At 48.9% G+C, this 20,352-nt stretch overlaps 1 gene segment (V, D, J or C); it reads left to right on the forward strand.

Annotated features, from left to right (window-relative positions):
- Positions 1-20,352, forward strand: part of LOC108390611 (immunoglobulin heavy constant epsilon-like) — a gene marked incomplete at its 5' end in the record, with an annotated part of 84,265 nt that overhangs the window by 10,666 nt on the left and 53,247 nt on the right.

Genomic DNA, 20,352 nt, shown 5'->3' on the forward strand with positions numbered 1-20,352 from the left:
ACTCTGCCTCTATTCCTAGTGAGCCCCGTCACCTGAGGGCTTGGCCCAGTCCTGTGCTGTGTGTGCCCATGGGACTCCGGGGGAGCACAGGGTGGCACATACCCGCCCCGAGGGCACTTTGTTGGCACTGGGGTGCTGCAACCCAGCCAGGCGGGGAGTGGAGTATGGCCATGGGGACAGAAGTTTGTTATGAGCCTGTCAGGATGACACGCAATGTGGAGAGGCAGACATACAGAGAGAGTTCATGCAGCCGCATCAAATTGAAGGAGTGGCCATGGCTGGGCCCAGGGTGATGGTAGTGAGGCAGACCTGAGAGGGGAAGGTGTGGCCATGCTGAGGAGATCCAGGGGGCAGCCAGAGAGGTCCAGACAGCTGTGGCAGTGGGCATCTGTGAGGAGGGACCATCGAGAGAGAGCCAGAGAGGGCCGGCCCTGTGAGCCAAGCCCGGTAAGAAGCGCCTTCAGAGAAGGCATAGGACAGTAACAATGGGGGCAACCAGGACCCAAGCTACAGCCCGCCAACACAGGATGAGGTGCCAGAGGAGACGGGAAAAGGGCTGGGGGCCCCCAGCTGCAGGCTCCTGTTAGCTGGAACTTCCTTGATCCCAGCCTTGCACAAGGGACCCACAAAGCTCAGGACACATTCGGCAGGATGGGGAGGTCTGTGCGCCTGCGGCTGGTGGCTCAGAGCGCCTATACTGATATCCGAGAGTTGTCATGACAAAGTCCCAGCCACTGGGGGCTGAAATGACAGAAAAGTGTTCCCTTCAGATTCTGGAGAAGGGAAGCCAGATTCGGGTGTGGGAGGGGGTTGGGCTGCGAACAGGCCCAGGGGAGCCTCTGCTCCAGACGCACCCAGCTGCTGAGCCCAGCCTTCCTCGGCGTGCCTTGTGGAAACATCACCCACCGTCCACCATCAGGCTCACCCGGGGCCTCCCTGTGTGTCTGCCCCTAACTCCCCTTTCATGAGGGTCCTGTCAGACTGGATTAGGGCCCAGCCCGACCCAGAACAACTCCATCTTAACATACTGACCACCTCCTTACTGACTCTGTTCCCAAATGAGTTGACACCGTGTGGTCCTGCAGAGATAGGGTGTCATATATAAACTGGGAGACACACCCAAGCCCTAACAGTCTGCCCTCTGCCTCCAACATTCATGGCCTCACCTGCAAAATACTCACGCGCACATCCCCAAAAATGTCACCCTGTGCGGCATCGGCTCTGAGTAGAGAATCTCCTCTGAGCATCAAATTAATCAGATGCAGGTGAGACACTAACGTGCTTGATGCTGGGACACAGCCTCGTCCAGCTGTGGACCTGACCCATCAGGTATCTGCCCCCCAAGTCCGACGCTCCCGGGACAGGCCCAGAACCTTCCAGCCTTTTGCCTGCTCCCGGTCCCCGCCCAGTGTCCCCTCGTACGTTCCCCCCATGTCTGCTCTGCAGAGAAACATCGGCAAGACGCCTGAGTCTGTTGCGGGGCAAATCCGACTTCGCACAAAACGGTGGGACGTGATCCAGCTAAGCCCACGGCCTCCTTAACACAGGGACCACTGCTGCTCGGTCCCTGCCTCCGCAGCCCTCCTGGGGTCCCCCCCAGACCCGCCAGCATCACCCGCATCTACCGTGCCGGCACCCCGACGCCCTGCCAACCCCTGCCCCTCACCATCTCTAAGGCCGCTGGGGCTCGCTGCAGGGCACCCACCCAGTACTGGAATCTCTGTCCTTTTCCATGGTGACCGTAACCGGCCCACACGCCTTGCCTGGTCCAGGTCAGGAGGCTAGGGCTCCAAGGTCTGGGCGAGGCAGGCTGGGCCTCTTCTGGGGCCACGAAGGGCCGCCCTGTGCCGCCCTGCCTCCTCCAACCTGGGCGGTCCTCGGCTTCAGAGGATCCCTCCAGGACCTTCTTTGCCTCCTGGGCTTGTCTCTGTCCAGCCCCCTTGGGCAGGGACACAGTCAGATTGGGTTTGGAGGCCGCTCTCCTCCAGGGGACCCAGTAACTTACTGCTTACAGCTGCTGTGGCATGTCTCCAAGGAAGGTCACATTCTGAGGTCCTGGGGGCTAGGACTTCTACATATGAGTTGGGGGGACACAGCTCGACCCTTTCACACCTCCCATCCCAGCATCTGTCCAAGAATGCTTGGAGGGGGTCTGGCAAAGTGTGACCATAGGGTGCCAGGCCCAGGGCCAAGGGGCATGGGGAAGGGCATCTGGGCAGCTCTGTGAGGGCAGGGGTTTCTGAGCAGGGCCAAGATGGCTCCTGGGATATGGACAGGCCATGGCCCTGCTGAGGAAAAAAGGGGACAGGATCACCGGGCCTCGGGAGAGGAAGGAGGTGGGTCCCGCTCCCGGGGCCAGGGGAGAGGCTGAGAGATGAGCAGGCGTGGCCCTGTCCAGACACAGGTGGGCCGTGCGGTAAGTGTGAAGAGGAGACAGGGTGGAGAGCACCTATGAGACTGGGATGGGATGGGACAGTGCCATCAGGGACCCAGGCAGAGAGCACGTGCACACCAGGCTGTCCTCAGCCACCCAGGGAGAGTGCGGGTTTGGGGGCACCCTCCCAGAGCCGGGCAGCTGCAAGAGGCAGCCCTACATGGGGCCCAGAACACTGCAGGGCGCAGCCTGCCAACACGGGCTGAATGCCCGGAGCTCCCAGGACAGATCACGGCCTGTCCCCAAGCGGCGGAGCCCATGGGGCAGGCATCGGGGAGAGAAGGACGGATCCCCCATGCCAAGGCCCAGAGTCTAGCCACACGGCCCCAGGCAGAGGGGACCTGTGCCTCCCCTGCAGGGGCCTGGGGAGCAGCAGCTGGAGGTCTGGACTCAGGGGCCCCTCACCCCTCAAGCTCTCTGGTGACAGCGGCCCCAGCACCGGCCCCACCACAGGCTGCAACGGGAAGTCAGTTGCTCTGTTCATGGACAGGAGCAGCCACTCAGCTGAGCCAGTCCCCGGGCCCCCCACACCCTGAGCATCACGGCCCGGCTCGACTGTCTAGCAGAGCAGCCCAAGCTCAGGTCCTGTTCACCTTGGTCCCAACATGTAAAGCCCCAAAGGAAGATGAGCACGTGACCCTGGCCTGCTTGGCGGCCGGGTACCTCCCGGACCTGGCACAGGTCCCTGAGATCCCAGGGACACAGAGTCAGACCCCGGTGACCAGCTGGGCGATGTGGAAAGGAGGCGACACCCAGCTCTCCTTCCTGACCATCCAGGGGCAGCCGGGTCCCTATCGCTGCCGCATCCACCAGCAGTCCGCCGACTCCAACGTGGAGAAGAACTTCCGCTGGCCAGGCAGGAGGCCCTGAGACCTCTGAGGACCCCCCGGATCTCCCCAGCACCCTCCACCCTGGGCCCGGCCCAAAGCCCGCAGCAGAGGCCCAGGCCCGACACAGCACCCACCAGCACCCCAGGGCGCCTCCATTTCCTCACAGACCCTGTCCCCAGCACAAGGAGGCAGCTGGCTAGGAAAAGGCAGCAGGGACAGCGGAGCCCCCAGCCCCGCCTCCACACGGCGCTGTCCAGCCCACGCCCACCTCCCCTGCAGCGCCTGCCCGGCCCCCGGCCCCTCCTTCCCCAGACCGCGCTGACCCTCGGCCGCCCACGGCTCCGCCCACTCCAGCATCCTGGACACTCAGAACCCCACAGGGCTGTGACGACCCCGCCAAAGGGCACCACCAAATCCCCACCGCTGCCCAGGCCCAGGGTAAAGAGCCCCCACGCCGGCACCCCCACCCCGCCCTCCTGCCCCTGAGGCTGCCTCCTTCAAGCTGCTCTGTGGCACATCCTGGGCGTGCACAGCCACCTGGGTCAGGAGCGGGCACTGGACGGGCATCGCTGAGCACGTGTTATGATGTGCCGGATCCTGCGAGCAGGGAACCCCAGGCACCCACAGAGAGCACAGCGGACAAGGGGGCCCATGGCCAACACTGGGGCTCGGCTGACCCCGTGGAGAGCTGCGACACGAGCTTGGCATGGAGCCCCACGTGGGGACCCTCACAGAACCACCGGATGCCCTGGAGCTGTGGCAGGGGATGCAGGGGCTCATCCCGGCAGGGCCCATCTCTTCACCTGGCTCAGCCTCTCCTGGTGGGGGGGGCCTCATGGGGTCACACAGCCCCTGTCTGCCACCTCGGAAGAGGGTCCCATCTCTGCTGAGCACGGCACAGGCCACATGAGCAGGAACACCCTGGGGGAGCTGTGCTGGTAGGGAAGGGGCGGCCCCCACATGGCCCAGGGCGCTGGCCGGGCCCAGGCAAGGAGCCACTGTGGCATCAGTGTGGGGGGCTCCCACCCGGGCCTTGGTCGGGATGCCCCCTCACCAGGCCAGAACCCGCCCGTGTGGATGTCCAGGAACACAGGGCTCCTCATCTCTGAACACTGCCAGTCCCCGTGTGGCGTACGCTGCTCAGACCACAGGAAGGGGGAGTCAAGAAGAAGGCCATCTTCAGGTGAGGGTGGGGAGCGTGGCCCCCTCTGCAGCCCGGGCATGCCAGCCCCTGGTCCTCCTGAGCGTGTGGGCCCTCAGCCCCAACTCCGAGGGCTCACACCCGGCCCCTTGACTGCTGGGGGACCCCGCCCAGCACAGCCCCCGGGGAGGCCTGCTGGGCAGCAGGGAGGACCTCTAGGGGAAGAGGAACTTCTGTGGGGCTCGCCCAGGGGGCTACGCCCTCCCCCCAGGCACGCACGGCCTCCTGGGAGGACCCGCCCCCGGTGCTGCATGGCTACCACGTGGCCTGCCGGCCAGATGAAGCCTGAGCCCATTGTCCGCAGCTGAAGAGCGGCCTCCCCGGTCCCAGAGGGACGGGGAGGCAGGAGCAGTGAGAGAGAATCCCACGCAGCTGCAAGACCTGAAATAGTCACCCTCTGACCCTTGACAGGAGGGATTCTGACCCCCGCTCTGCTGCAAACCCTCCGCCCCATAACTCCACTGCCATTCACGCCCTGCACTCGGGAGAGTGGCCGCTAGTCACGACAGCTCCCAGGACAGTTCTGGTGGCCGCCAAGCAGACAGGCAGGGTCCCTCCAGAACCAGAGGTGCAGGGAACGGGGGCACTCGGGTCTCAAGGGCCCTGAGGGAGGAAGGACGCCCTGCACCCACCACAGCCCGTCCACCCGAGGAGCCAGAGGAGGTCCTGCCTCACACACCCGTCCCCTCCTCAGCGCCCTGTGCCCACCACACCCATCCACCCGAGGAGCCAGGACGCCAAGAACCCTGTGTCACGGCCCCAGGAGGTCAGTCCCAGGCACAGAGTGGGGGCACGGGAGGAGCAAATGGGGGACTGCTCTGGGGACCCTGCAGGAGCCAGGGTGCCAGGGCATCACTCACCAACCCCAGGACCCCCACCTCCAGCCCACCCTCGGCCCGGGATGGTCTGCACACCCCGCTAACTGCTGGCTCTCCTCTGGCAGACTGTCTGAACCACACCCACCATCCTGGCATCTAGTTGCTGCCCCCTCTCCTGCAGGGTCTGTGGCTCTAGCCTGAGGCCACTGTCACTGGCCTGGTGCTGGGAGACGAGCTGCAAGAGGCCCGCATGTCCTGGCTGGTGGCCGGGGCAGCGCCCCGCCAGGCTGTGGTGGACAGACAGCTGCGGCCATTCCACAACGGCTCCCAGAGCCTGAGCAGCCAGCTGGCCCTGCCCCGGGCCTTGTGGGCCACAGGAGCCCCTGTCACCTGCATGCTGAGCCACCCTGACCTGCCGTCCCATGTGGAGGCAGTGGCGCTGAGAGAGCTCGGAGAGGCCGGCTCCAGGGCCCAGGGATGGGTGGCCCGGGCACTGCACACCCAATGCCCGGCCCGGCAGCTCTTCTGGCCACCGCTCTCCCAGAGCCCAGAGGCCCCCAGTGCCTAGGGCCACCTGGCTTCTCCCGATGCCCCTGATAGCCCACGCACGACCTGCTTCTCCCTGCAGCTGTCACGGCACCCAGCAGCCTCACTGTCCGCATCCTGACCACACGAGGGGCAGCCTCTGGGCTCCTGTGCGAGGTGTCCACCTTCTCACCCCCGGACATTGTCATCGCCTGGCTGGAGGGTCAGCACGGGGTGGACCATCCTTGGTTTGCACTGCGCACCCCACGGCCCAGCCTGGGAGCACCACATTCCACACCTGGAGAGTCCTGCACATCCTGGCTGCCCAGGCCCACAGCCAGCCACCTACATGGGTGTGGTTGGGCACGAGGCACCCTGGAATGTGCTCAGCACCAGCTGGAGCCTGGAGGCTGGTGGTGAGGCACACACAGGCACAGGTCGGGGGACAAGGGGCTGAGCCACCTGGCCTGACAGCCCCGAGCCTGCGCAGGGTGTGGGATGAGCATGTGCTTTCCACGTGTTGTGCGCTGGCCCAGGGTGGGTGGGCAGTGGTGTCACTGCTGCCTGGCACCGAGGGGCAGGAGAGCCTTGTTGTGCCAAGATATGCCCTGCTGCTAAACACAGAGCCTCCTGTGGGATGCGAGGAGGGCATCCAGAGCTGCCCTCCCAGGGGTATCCAAGGCCCCCAGGCCCCAAGATGCAGCAGAGAGTTAGTAAACCAGTAAGTAATTACAGGGCTGAGAGCCAAAAGGAGACAAATTCAGATTTAAACCTGGCATTTGCAGCCACTTTCCCCCGTAAAGGCTTTTCCTGACTCTGGAGTAATCAGCTGAGAAACTGAGCATCAACGCTGACAACAGTACGGGGCTGGGGGGGCATGTGGAGGCCAGGACCCACCAAAAGGAAGGCCCTGGAAAAGCGCCTGCACGTTGGGCCAGAAGCCCAGACTCCACTGCAGGAATAACGATGGAGCGAACCGCCCTCCCCAAGCACCTGTGCCCAGAGGAGCTGCCTGGCCCCTGAAAAGGGCAGCCTCAGCCCCGGGGTCAGGCTGGCCCCACGTCGTGAGGGCCACCAGGAACCTGCCAGAGGCAGAGGGAAGTCATCCCATCCCCTTAGGCTCAAGTGCTCAACTGCGCACTTTTGAATACAATTATCAGACACAAAATCACAAAGAACAAGACATGGAAGGAGACAGAACCGGACAAGGAAGAACCAGGAGACACAGAAGAGTGAGGGTGGCCCTGGGCCCCAGCTGTGGGGTCACCAGGTGCAGACGTCATGAATAACGGTGCTGCCGGGAGGCCGGACCTAACGGACAGTCTGAAAATTTCATCAGAAGTTCAACAACATGAAGTGCAACATACCAGACATTTGATTAGGAAATAGAGGCCTGAAGTGTATGATTACATACATTAGGAACTCAGAAGAGCTAAGATGGTGGTGTGAGTAATTCATCAGAGATCTCCTCCCAAAAACATATGTATTTTTGAAAATACAACAAATGCAACTATTCCTAAAAGAGAGACCAGAGGATACAGTACAACAGGCAGACTACATCTACACCTGCGAGGACTCAGCATCACATGAAGGGGGTAAGATACAAGCCACAGCCTGGGGGTCCTGAGCGCTCCCCACAACCCGGCTCCCAGGCGGGAAGAGAAGTGTTGGAGTGGGGAGGAAGTGGAAGCCCAGGATGCTAAATAACCAGCTCTAGTAATCCACACCGGGAGCACAGACACACAGTGCGTGGTGTGCTGAATATTAGGGAAACAGGACAGTAAAACTTGCAAGCAGGTCCCCACAGTCGGCTTCCCTGGGACAAAAGAAAGCAAGTGCTTTTTGAAAGTCTGAAAGGGACAGGGACCCCACAGCTGGACGGAAGCTTCCCAGCACACTCAGCCAAGCAGCTAGGAAACCTGGGGAACTCCAGGTGACCTAACCCCCTAGGTAGCAGCACAGCTCTGAAGCCCCTCATGGTGATAGGCAGCCAGCCAGTCATTCCCCCGGCTGGCGTGGACCCTGACACACCGGTCCAGTAGTACGCAAGCCAGCAGTGGTGGCAGCGGCAGCCGAGCGAGGGGCCCGGGAGTGGTCCGCGTGAGCCAGCGGCAGTGGCAATGGCCGATTTTGGGGCCTGGGAGTGGCCCACACAAGCCTACAGTGGCTGAGCAGCCCTGGAGCAACCACACCCCAGTAGCCACCCAGAGTCTCCTCCTGGCACACAGCCACCCAAACCAGACCCAAAGCCACCACCAGCACGCAGCTGCCTGGCGGGGGTGCTGCTCTCGCAGGAGAGCACACCCGGCGCGCCTGCCACTCCCCGCGGGGCTCTGTGCTACCCTGACGGAGACCCCGCCCACGGCAGCTTAGGGGATTAACTAGGAGGCTGCTCCAGGAGTGCGGGTAACCGACACAGGCAGCGGAGAAGGGCAAGGAGACCAGCAAGCAGGAAGGGACTTTGTTCTCCCAGCTGACACACGCGCTACCTGCTTGCAGCCACCGCTATAGCCATGAAAAGGCAGAAGAATTTGGTCCAGTCCAGAATTACCCAGACAACCCCCGAGAGAGGGCCTGGGGAGATAGACTTAATGAATTTCCCTGAAAAATAATTCAAAATAAAGGTCATGACTATGCTGATGTACCTGCAGAGAAATATGCAAGAGCTAAAGGATAAAGTTGGGAGGGAGAATACAGAAATGAAACGATCTCTGGAAGGGCTTAAGAGCAGACTGGACGAGGAGCAAGAGGCCATTAATGGAATAGAAATCAGAGAACAGGAACGCAGAGAAGCTGACACAGAGAGAGATAAAAGGATCTCCAGGAATGAAAGAATATTAAGAGAACTGTGTGACCAATCCAAACGGAACAATATCCACATAATAGGGGTACCAGAAGAGGAAGAGAGAGAAAAGGGGATAGAAAGTGTCTCTGAAGAAATAATTGCTGAAAACTTCCCCAAACTGGGGGAGGAAATAGTCTCTCAGACCACGGAAGCCCACAGAACTCCCAAAAGAAGGGACCTAAGAAGGACAGCACCAAGAAACATAATAATTAAAATGGCAAAGAACAAAGACAAGGACAAAATATTAAAGGCAGTCAGAGAGAGAAAAAAGGTCACCTACAAAGGAAAACCCATCAGGCTATCATCAGACTTCTCAACAGAAACCTTACAGGCCAGAAGAGAATGGCATGATATATTTAATGCAATGAAACAGAAGGGCCTTGAACCAAGAATACTGTATCCAGCACAATTATCACTTAAATATGAAGGAGGGATTAAACAATTCCCAGACAAGCAAAAGTTGAGGGAATTTGCCTCCCACAAACCACCTCAACAGGGTATTTTAGAGGGACTGCTCTAGATGGGAGCACTCCTAAGGCTAAACAGATGTCACCAGAGAAAATAAAATCAGAGCAAAGAAAGCAGACCAACCAAATACTAACTAAAGGCAAAAAATAAAATAAACTACCCACAAAAGCAGTCAAATGAAACACAAAAGAACACAGAATAAAACACCTAACATATAAAGAATGGAGGAGAAGCAATAAGAAGGGAGAGAAATAAAGAATCATCAGACTGTGCTTATAATAGCTTAATAAGTGAGTTAATTTAGACAGTTAGATAGTAAAGAACCTAACCTTAAACCTTTGGTAACCAAGAATCTAAAGTCTGCAATGGCAATAAGTACATATCTCTCAATAATCATGCTAAATGTAAATGGACTGAATGCACCAATCAAAAGACACAGAGTAACAGAATGGATAAAAAAGCAAGACCCATCTATATGCTGCTTACAAGAGACTCACCTCAAACCCAAAGACATACACAGACTAAAAGTCAAGGGATGGAAAAAGATGTTTCATGCAAACAATAGGGAGAAAAAAGCAGGTGTAGCAGTACTAGTATCAGACAAATTAGACTTCAAAACAAAGAAAGTCACAAGAGATAAAGAACGACATTACATAATGATAAAGGGGTCAGCCCAACAAAAGGATATAACCATTCTAAATATATATGCATCCAATACAGCAGCACCAATATATGTGAAACAAATACTAACAGAATGAGAGAAGGAAATAGAACACAATGCATTCATTCTAGGAGACTTCAACACACCACTCACTCCAAAGGACAGATCCACCAGACAGAAAATAAGTAAGGACACAGGGGCACTGAACAACACATTAGAAAAGATGCACTTAACAGACATCTATAGAACTCTACACCCAAAAGCAGCAGGATACACATTCTTCTCAAATGCACATGGAACATTCTCCAAAATAGACCGCATACTAGGACACAAAAAGAGCCTCAGTAAATTCAAAAAGATTAAAATTCTACCAACCATCTTCTCAAACCACAAAGGCATAAAACTAGAAATAAACTGTACAAAGAAAACAAAAACGCTCACAAAAACATGGAGGCTTAACAACATGCTCCTAAATAATCAATGAATCAATGACCAAATTAAAACAGAGATCAAGCAATATATGGAGACTAATGACACCGACAGCATAAAGCCCCACCTTCTGTGTGACACAGTGAAAGCAATTCTAAGAGGAAAGTATATAGCAATCCTGGCTTACCTAAAGAAGGAAGAACATTCCCAAATTAATAGTCTAAAGTCACAATTACTGAAACTGGATAAAGGAGAACAAATGAGGCCCAAAGTCAGCAGAAGGAGGGACATAATAAAGATCAGAGAGGAAATAAATAAAATAACGAACAATAGAAAAAAATCAATGAAACCAAGAGTGGGTTCTTTAAAAAAAATAAACAAAATAGATAAGCCCCTACCCAGACTTACTAAGAGAAAAAGAGAATCAACACACATCAACAGAATCAGAAATGAGAAAGGAAAAATCATGATGGACCCCCCAGAAATACAAAAAATTATTAGAGAATGCTATAAAAATCTGTATGCTAACAAGCTGCAGAACCTAGAAGAAATGGACAACTTCCTAGAAAAATACAACCTTCCAAGACTGACCAAGGAAGAAATAGAAAATCTAAACAAACCAATTACCAGCAAATAAATTGAATCACTAATCAAAAAACAACCCAAGAACAAATCCCCTGGTCCAGATGGATCCACCATGGAATTTTATCAGACATATAGAGAAGACATAATACCCATTCACCTTAAAGTTTTCCAAAAAATAGAAGAGGAGGGAATACTCCCAAACTCATTCTATGAAGTCAGCATCAATCTAATACCAAAACAAGGCAAAGATCCCACCAAAAAAGAAAATTACAGACCAATATCCCTGATGAACATAGATGCAAAAATACTCAACAAAATATTAGCAAACTGAATTCAAAAATACATCAAAAGGATCATACACCATGACCAAGTGGGGTTCATCCCAGGGATGCAAGGATGGTACAACATCCGAAAATCCATCAACATCATCCACCACATCAACAAAAAGAAGGACATAAATCTCATCATTTCCACAGATGCTGAAAAAGCATTCAACAAAATTCAACTTCCATTCCTGGTAAAAATTCTCAACAAAATGGGTATAGAGGGCAAGTACCTCAACATAATAAAGGCTATATATGACAAACCCACAGCCAACATCATACTGAACAGCGAGAGGCTGAAAGCTTTTCCTCTGCGATCGGGAACCAGACAGGGATGCCCACTCTCCCCACTGTTATTTAACATAGTACTGGAGGGCCTAGCCACGGCAATCAGGCAAAACAAAGAAATACAAGGAATCCAGATTGGTAAAGAAGAAGTTACACTGTCATTATTTGCAGATGACATGATATTGTACATAAAAAACCCTAAAGACTCCACTCCAAAACTACTAGAACTAATATCTGAATTCAGCAAAGTTGCAGGATACAAAATTAATACCCAGAAATCTGTTGCTTTCCTATACACTAACGATGAACTAACAGAAAGAGAAATCAGGAAAACAATTTCATTCACAATTGCATCAAAAAAAATAAAATACCTAGGAATAAACCTAACCAAGGAAGTGAAAGACCTGAAAACTACAAGACACTCCTAAGAGTAATTAAAGACACTAACAAATGGAAATCCATTCATGGATAGGAAGAATCAATATTGTAAAAACAGCCATCCTGCCTAAGGCAATCTACAGATTCAATGCAATGCGTATCAAAATACCAACAACATTTTTCAATGAACTGGAACAAATAGTTTTAAAATTCATATGGAACCACAAAAGACCTCGAATAGCCAAAGCAGTCCTGAGAAGGAAGAATAAAGCAGGGAGCATCTCGCTTCCCAACTTCAAGCTCTACTACAAAGCCACAGTAATCAAGACAATTTGGTACTGGCACAAGAACAGACCCAGAGACCAGTGGGACAGAACAGAGTCCAGATATTAATCCAAACATATACGGTCAATTAATATATGACAAAGAAGCCACGGACATACAATAGGGAAATGACAGCCTCTTCAGCAGCTGGTGTTGGCAAAACTGAACAGCTACATGTAAGAGAATGAAACTGGATCACTGTCTAACCCCATACACAAAAGTAAATATGAAATGGATCAAAGATCTGAATGTAACTCATGAAACTATAAAACTCTTAAGAAAAAACATAGGCAAAAAACTCATGGACATCAACATGAGTGACTTCTTCATGAACATACCTCCCCGGGCAAGGGAAACAAAAGCAAAAATGAACAAGTGGGACTATATCAAACTAAAAAGCTTCTGTAAAGAAAGGACACCATCAATAGAACAAAAAGGTACCCTACCGTATGGGAGAATATATTCATAATGACAGATTTGATAAAAGGTTGACATCCAAAATATATAAAGAGCTCACACACCTCAACAAAACAAAAAGCAAATAATCGAATTTAAAAATGGGCAGAAGAGCTGAACAGACATTTCTCCAAAGAATAAATTCAGATGGCCAACAGACACATGAAAAGATGCTCCACATCGCTAGTCATCAGAGAAATGCAAATTAAAACCACAATGAGATATCACCTCACACCAGTAAGGATCGCCACCACCCAAAAGACAAACAGCAGCAAACGTTGGCGAGATTGTGGAGAAACGGGCACCCTCCTACACTGCTGAAGGGAATGTAAACTAGTTCAACCATTGTGGAAAACAGTATAGAGGTTCCTCAGAAAGATCAAAATAGAAATACCATTTGACCCAGGAATTCCACACCTAGGAATTTACCCTAAGAATGCAGCAGCCCGGTCTGAGAAAGACATACGCACCCCTATGTTGACTGCAGCACTATTTACAATAGCCAAGAAATGGAAGCAACGTGAGTGTCCATCAGTGGATGAATGGATAAAGAAGAGGTGGTACATATACACAATGGAATATTACTCAGCCATAAGAAAGAAACAAATCCTACCATTTGCAACAACATGGATGGAGCTAGAGGGTATTATGCTCAGTGAAATAAGCCAGGCAGAGAAAGACAAGTGCCAAATTATTTCCCTCATTTGTGGAGTATAGCAATGAAGGAAAACTGAAGGAACAAAACAGCAGCAGACTCACTTACTCCAAGAAGGGACTAGTGGTTATCAAAGGGAGAGGTGGGAGAGGGCGGGTGGGGAGGGCGGGAGAAGGGGACGGAGGGATATTATGTTTAGTCCACATGGTGTGGGGGATCATGGGGAAAACAGTGTAGCACAGAGAAGGCAAACAGTGACTCTGTGGCATCTGACTACACTGTTGGGCGCTGACTGCAATGGGGTGTGGGAGGAACATGATAACATGGGTGAATGTAGTAACCATATTGTTTTTTCATATGAAACCTTCATAAGATGTATATCAATAATACCTTTAAAAAATAAATAATACTAAAGTCACTTAGAGGTTTAAGTTTTCCTAAGCATAAAAAAGAAAAAAAAAAGAAAACCCCAAGGATTCCTCAAAAAACTGTTAGAACTAATAAATAATTTCAGCAAAGTACCAGGATATACAGTCAACACACAAAAATCAGATGCATTTCTATATATAAACAATAAGCAATCTAGAAAGGAAGTTACCGTTAAAAATCCATTTATAATAGCACCAAAAAGAATAAAATACTTAGCAATTAACTTAACCAAGGAGGTGAAAAACTCATACAATGAGAATACAAAACACTCTAAAGGAAATTAAAGAAATGGACCCACCCCATGTTCATGGACTAGAACACTTACTGCTGTTAAGATGTCAATACCACCCAAAGTGATCACAGAGTCAATCCAATCCCTATAAAAATCCAATGGCATTTTTTTTCAAATAGAAAATCCATCCTAAAAATTCACATGGAATCTCAAAGGACCCCAAATGGCCAAAAAAATCTTGAAAAATAATAAAAAAGTTGTAGGACTCACACTTCCTGATTTTTCCTGATTTCAAAACTTACTACAAAGCTACAGTAATCAAAAGAGTATGGTACCAACATAAAGACAGACATAGACCAATGCAATAGAATAGAGAGTCCAGAAGCAAACCCTCACAACATGGTCAAATGATTTTTGGCAAGGGTAGCAAGGGAATTCAATGGGGTAAGGACAATCTTTTCAACAAACGGTGCTGGGAAAATAGGATGTCTACATGTAAGAAATGAAGTTAAACCCTTATCTAACACTATATACGAAAACTAACTGAAAATGGATCAAAGACTTAAATGTGGGACCTAAAACTATAAAACAAAATAAAATAAAAGATTAATTAGAATTCATGAACATTTTTAAATTTTGTGCATGGAATGACACTATCAACAGAGTAAAGCCAACCCACAGAATAGGAAAAAATACTTGCAAATCCCTGATAAGGGATTAATATCCAGAATAGATAGAGAACCCCTGAAATGCAACAACAACAACAAAAAAAAACAGATGCAAAATTGGGCAAAGGGCTCAAATAGACATTTCCCTAAAGAAAAAATACTAGCCAATAAGTACATGCAAAGGGGCTCAACATCCCTCATCATTAGGCAAATGCAAATGAAAACAGTAAGATATCAAATCAAGTGCATTAGGATAACTACTGTGAAAAAATAATGATAATAACATAAATTGATAAGGATGTGGAGACATTAGAACCATTGTGCACTGCTGTGGTAATGTGAAGTGGAATAACCACTGTGGAAAAGAGTATGGAAGTTCCTCAAAAATTGAAAATAAAATTACTATTGTTAGGCTGGAGGAAGGAAAAACAAGGCCATGCAAACAGAACAGAGAGATGCCATAGGGGGAGAAGAGACCAGACCCCAAGGTCCGTGCCTTATATGGGAAGGGGACAGCTCTTCCTGAATTCCATCCTGATGTGCCAACTAAGACCCAGGTGTCAGCCTCCTCCTTCTTGGAAGGAAAAAAGTTTCTAGTTGTCTATCATGTCACCTGTAGCCAATCATACCTCTCCACGCCCCCTGGGATAGCTTGCCCACTCCTCCCCCTCCTAACCCCTTACCTCCCTGACCGGGTGTGACTTCCCTGGCCTGTAGTACCCAGACCGCGGAACATCACCCGGGAGTTGCACTCAAATAAACTACCTGGCCCTTTGTTGCCCCTTTGCCTGCTTATTTCGGCTAAAATTTATCTTACAACTGTATTACCAAAAAATTCCACTTCTGGGTATATACCCCAGAGAATTAAAAGCATACTCTTGAAGAGATATTTGTTCACCCACATTCATGCAAACATTATTCACAGTAGCTAAAACAAGGAAGCAATCTATGTGTCCACCAATAGGTGAATGGATATGCAAAATGCGGTATATACATATAATGGAATACTATTCTGCCTTTAAAAGGAAGGAAATTCTTAACACCCACTTCTCCAAAGAAGAAATCCAGATGGCCAACAGACACAAGAAAAGATGCTCCACACAGCTAATCATCACAGAAATGCAAATTAAAACCACAATGAGATACCACCTCACACCAGTTAGGATGGCTGCCATCCAAAAGACAAACAACAACAAATGTTGGCGAGGATGTGGAGAAAGGGGAACCCTCCTACACTGCCGGTGGGAGTGTAAATTAGTTCAACCATTGTGGAAAGCAGTATGGAGGCTCCTCAAAAAATTCAAAATAGAAATACCATTTGACCCAGGAATCCCACTCCTAAGAATTTACCCTAAGAACACAGCAGCCCAGTTTCAAAAAGACAGGTGCACCCCTATGTTTATCGCAGCACAATTTACCATAGCCAAGAAATGGAAGCAACCTAAGTGTCCGTCAGTAGATGAATGGATAAAGAAGAGGTGGTACATATACACAATGGAATATTATTCAGCCATAAGAAGAAAACAAATCCTACCATTTGCAGCAACATGGATGGAGCTGGAGGGTATTATGCTCAGCGAAATAAGCCAGGTGGAGAAAGACAAATTCCATATGATTTCACTTATTTGTGGAGTATAAAAACAAAACCAAATGAATAAAAGTAGACTCATAGACACTGAGAAGTGACTGGTGGTCACCACTGCAGAGGGCTTAGGGTGTGGGGAGGGGGAGGGGAATAAGGGGGAAGAACAATCTCAGTCATGATGTAAGTTGGTCACAGGGATGGAAGGAGAGCATGGAGAATGTAGCCAATGATTCTGTCACATCTTCTCATGTTGACAGATAGTAACTGCGCTAGTGGGGGTGAGGATTTAATAGTGTGTGCACCTGTTGAATCACTGTGTCATATACTATGAGACCAATATATTGTATGTCAACTATACTTCAATACAAAAAATATGCTTAAGAAAAAAGAAAGAGAAGTGGTATTTATGCCATGCCCAATCTCAGCCATGCCCAATCTCAGCTCTGTTGTGATTTGGTAAAACCTGATGTCCTATTTAAGGGGTAGGCCAGCTGTGTCTTTGTGTAAGTAAAATTTGATTGGAATACAAAATTAGAAATTAAAAAATATTTTTAATTAAAAAAAGAAGGAAGGAAATTCTGTACAACATGGGTGAACCTGGAGGGCATCATGCTAAGTGAAATAAGTCAGCTACAAAGACAAATTCTGTGTGATTCCCACTTACATGAGGTTAATGCTTAGTGTAGTTTAATCCAAGGAGACAGGAAGTACACTAGCAGTTACCGGGGGCAGGAGGCAGGGATGTGGGATCATCGTTTCATGGGTACAGAGTTTCAGTTTTATAAGATTGAAAGTGTTAAGGAAATGGATGGTCATAACGGTTGTACAACATTATAAATGTATTTAATATCACTGATCTGTATGCTTTAAAGGGTCTAAGATGATAAATTTTGTAATGTGCCTTTTACCACAATGAAAACAAAATTTCAGGCAGGGGAAAGAAGGAGAAAATGTCACCCATAAAGAAAACTGAAATCCTTCAGGAAAATCTGGAATCTCTCACCTTTAGAAGAAACTGGTCACCTTCAGGGTGGAGCTGCACATCGGCTGGCCCAGGACTCAGGAGACCTGAAAGAGGTCCGACAGGAGCTTGGAGGGCAGCTATGCACACTAACAAAGCCCATTTTAGGTCAGTGACAGAGTGCATGACTACTAGGAGCGCCTGGGGCTCCATGCCACCCTCCCAGACATACAGATCGCTGCTTCAGTTTTGCTTTCCAAAGCCTGTGTAAATTCCACTTATCACCAATCCTCATCTAGCACCACACAGAGAAGGGAATCCAAGCAATTTAGTTAGAGTTTAGTTAAGAGGACACAGACCAAAACCACCACAATCCACTCCTTGTCGACCAAGCGTCCTCTTTGGACCATTCTTATCTTCCAAATAAAAAAACATAGCAAATTAATCTTCCTCCTAACATAGTGAAATTGTCCCACATACAACTTAAAACATGAAATCTCTCCTCCCAAAAGAGAAGACAAAGTCCAATATATCACTTTAAATACCTTTGGGTGATGTGTCTTCTTCTTGATAAGTAGCAACCAACCTTGGATTCCCTGCGTCTTAAATTCTGAGCTGTGGTGAATCACCACTAACGAGACTTACATTATATAGTAGAGAAACGGGAGGTGGAAAAAAGAAAAGAATTGGTTAACATACAGACAAATTTCATTTCAAAATCAGGGACCCTGTTAGGATTCCACCGCCACCACCGGTCAATCCAGTCTTCCCTGTACGGCAGTCATGGCTTCCGCACACGCGGATTATAACCCTAAACTCTTGTGTTGGGCATTTGAGTCATAAAAACGGACTATTCCATGACCTTAAGATACATGAGGTCATGGACAATGGTCCAGAAAACTGATCTGTAAACTCCCCTGATAAGGCTAATTTTTGCTGTCCATGGTGCCGCCTTTTCCACAGGAGGCAGTGGCTGCGGTTGCTGTCCGTGGTGCTGCTTTTGTTTTTCTGTATAGCATCATTATTTTTTTAATAAACTTTGTTCTCTTAAGATAGCTTTAGGTTTGAGCAGCAAGTACAGAGTCTCCATATACTCCAGTTCCCCCATACACTCACAGTTTCACCTACTATAAACATTTTGCATCAAATGTGGTATATTTGTCACAATGCATCAAAATTAATTAATTGTCATTAACTAAAGCCCATAGTTAACTTTATGGTTTGCTCCTTATGCTTCACAGTTTTATAGATTTCGACAAATGTAAATTTCATCTGGACCCAGAAGCCTCAAGGCTGCTGTCTGTGGAGCTGCCTTGATCAGATCTGCTGTTGAAGCTGCTGTCCATGTAGCCACCATGAGTCACTGGGCTGAAGAGCCCATCTTCCATCTAGTCATTCCCCACCCACACCCCGCCCCCATGTCCCTGGCAACTGCGGATCTTTTCACTGCCCCCCTAGATGTGCCTCCCCGATGCCGTGCAGTGGGATCGTATGGTATGTGGCCTTCTCCAGGCAGCTTCTTTCACTTAGCAACGTACATTTAAGGTTCCTTCATGTCTTTTTGTGACTTGATGGCTCTTTTTTTGACAAATTTCTTTTTTTTAACAGCTTTATGGAGATACCATTAATATATTAAAAAACTGCACAAGTTTAATGTGTACATGAGTTTGAATATATGCATACACCTGTGAAGCCACCACCACCATCAAAGTAATAGACATGCCATTGCCTCAAAAAGTTTCCTCGTGCCTCTAGGGGTGTGTGTGTGTGTGTGTGTGTGTGTGTGTGTGTGTGTGTAAGAACAATTAATATGAGATCTTCCCTCTTAGTGAATGTATAGGTGTACATGCAATATTGTTAACTGTAGGCACTATGTTGCATAACAAATCCTAGAACTGACTCATTTTGCATAACTAGAACTTTATACCCACTGAACAACAAAGGAATCAAAGAATAATACTACACGAAAATCAACAAGGCACCAAGGAAGGTAGCAAAAAGGAAAAAGAGGAACAAAACAAGACAGAAAACTATTAGCAAAATGGCAATAGTCAGTCCTTCCCCATCAATAATTACTTTGAATGTAAATGGATTAAACTATCCAATTAAAATATAGAGAGTTGTGGATTGTGGACAGGATAAAAAACAAGATCCAACCAGGCACTGTCCAGAAGCAACTCATTTTACGTTTAAGGATACACACAGGCCGGAAGTACAGGAATGGAAAAAGATACCCCATGAAAACGATAAACAGGAGATAGCAAAGGTGGGTATACTCAGACAAAATAGGCTTTAAGTCAAAAACAGTCACAATAGACAAAGAAGGACATGATATAATGATGAAAGCATCAATTCATCAGGAAGAGATACTGCATTTCTTTTTATTGCTGAATACAATTCCATCGTCTGGATGCACCATGGTTTATATATCCATTCACCCACTGAAGGACATAGTGGTTGCTTCCAAGTTTTGAAGTTATGAATAAAGCTGCTACAAACATCTGTGTGCAGGCTTTGGGGTGGACATAATAGGAATGCCATTGCTCGGTTGTATGATAAAGTCATGTTAGACTTTTAAGAAACTGCCAAACTGTTTTCCACACTGGCTGTGCCATTGTGCACGCCCACCAGTGAGGAGTGACAGCTCCTGCTGCTCCACATCCCCCCCAGCACTGGGATTGTCAGGGTTTTACTCTGTTTCTGGATTCCCATCCTAACAGGTATGCAGTGGTACATCGTTGTTTTAATTCGCGATCCCTAAAAACATATGATGTGCAGCATCTTTCCAGACACTTGTTTACCATCTGTCATTCTTTGGTGAGGTGTCTGTTCAGACACTTTGCCCTTTTTTTGTATTGGGCTTTTGTTTCCTTATTGCTGAATCCTGCATGTTTTGTTCTCTGCATATTTTGCACACAAGCCCTTTATTAAACATGAGCTTTACAGATATTTCTCCCAGTCTCTGGCCTGTTATTTTCATTCTCTCAACAGTATCTTTTACAGAGCAGACATTTTTCATTTTGATAAAGTCCAACTAATGAATTCTTATTTTCCATGAAATGTGTTTGTAATGTTGTCTCTAAAAACTCATTGCCTAAACCAAGGTCACCTAGACTTTCTCCTGTTATTTTTGAGAAGTTTCATGGCTTTGTGCTTTATATTTAGGTCAATGATCCTTGAGCTAATTTTCATGACAGGTGTAAGGTTCACACCTAGAATCATTTTTGTGCGTGGAGATATCCAGCTGCTCCAGCACC

Source organism: Manis javanica, chromosome 8 (genome assembly GCF_040802235.1).
Source record: "Manis javanica isolate MJ-LG chromosome 8, MJ_LKY, whole genome shotgun sequence".
NCBI lineage: Eukaryota > Metazoa > Chordata > Mammalia > Pholidota > Manidae > Manis > Manis javanica.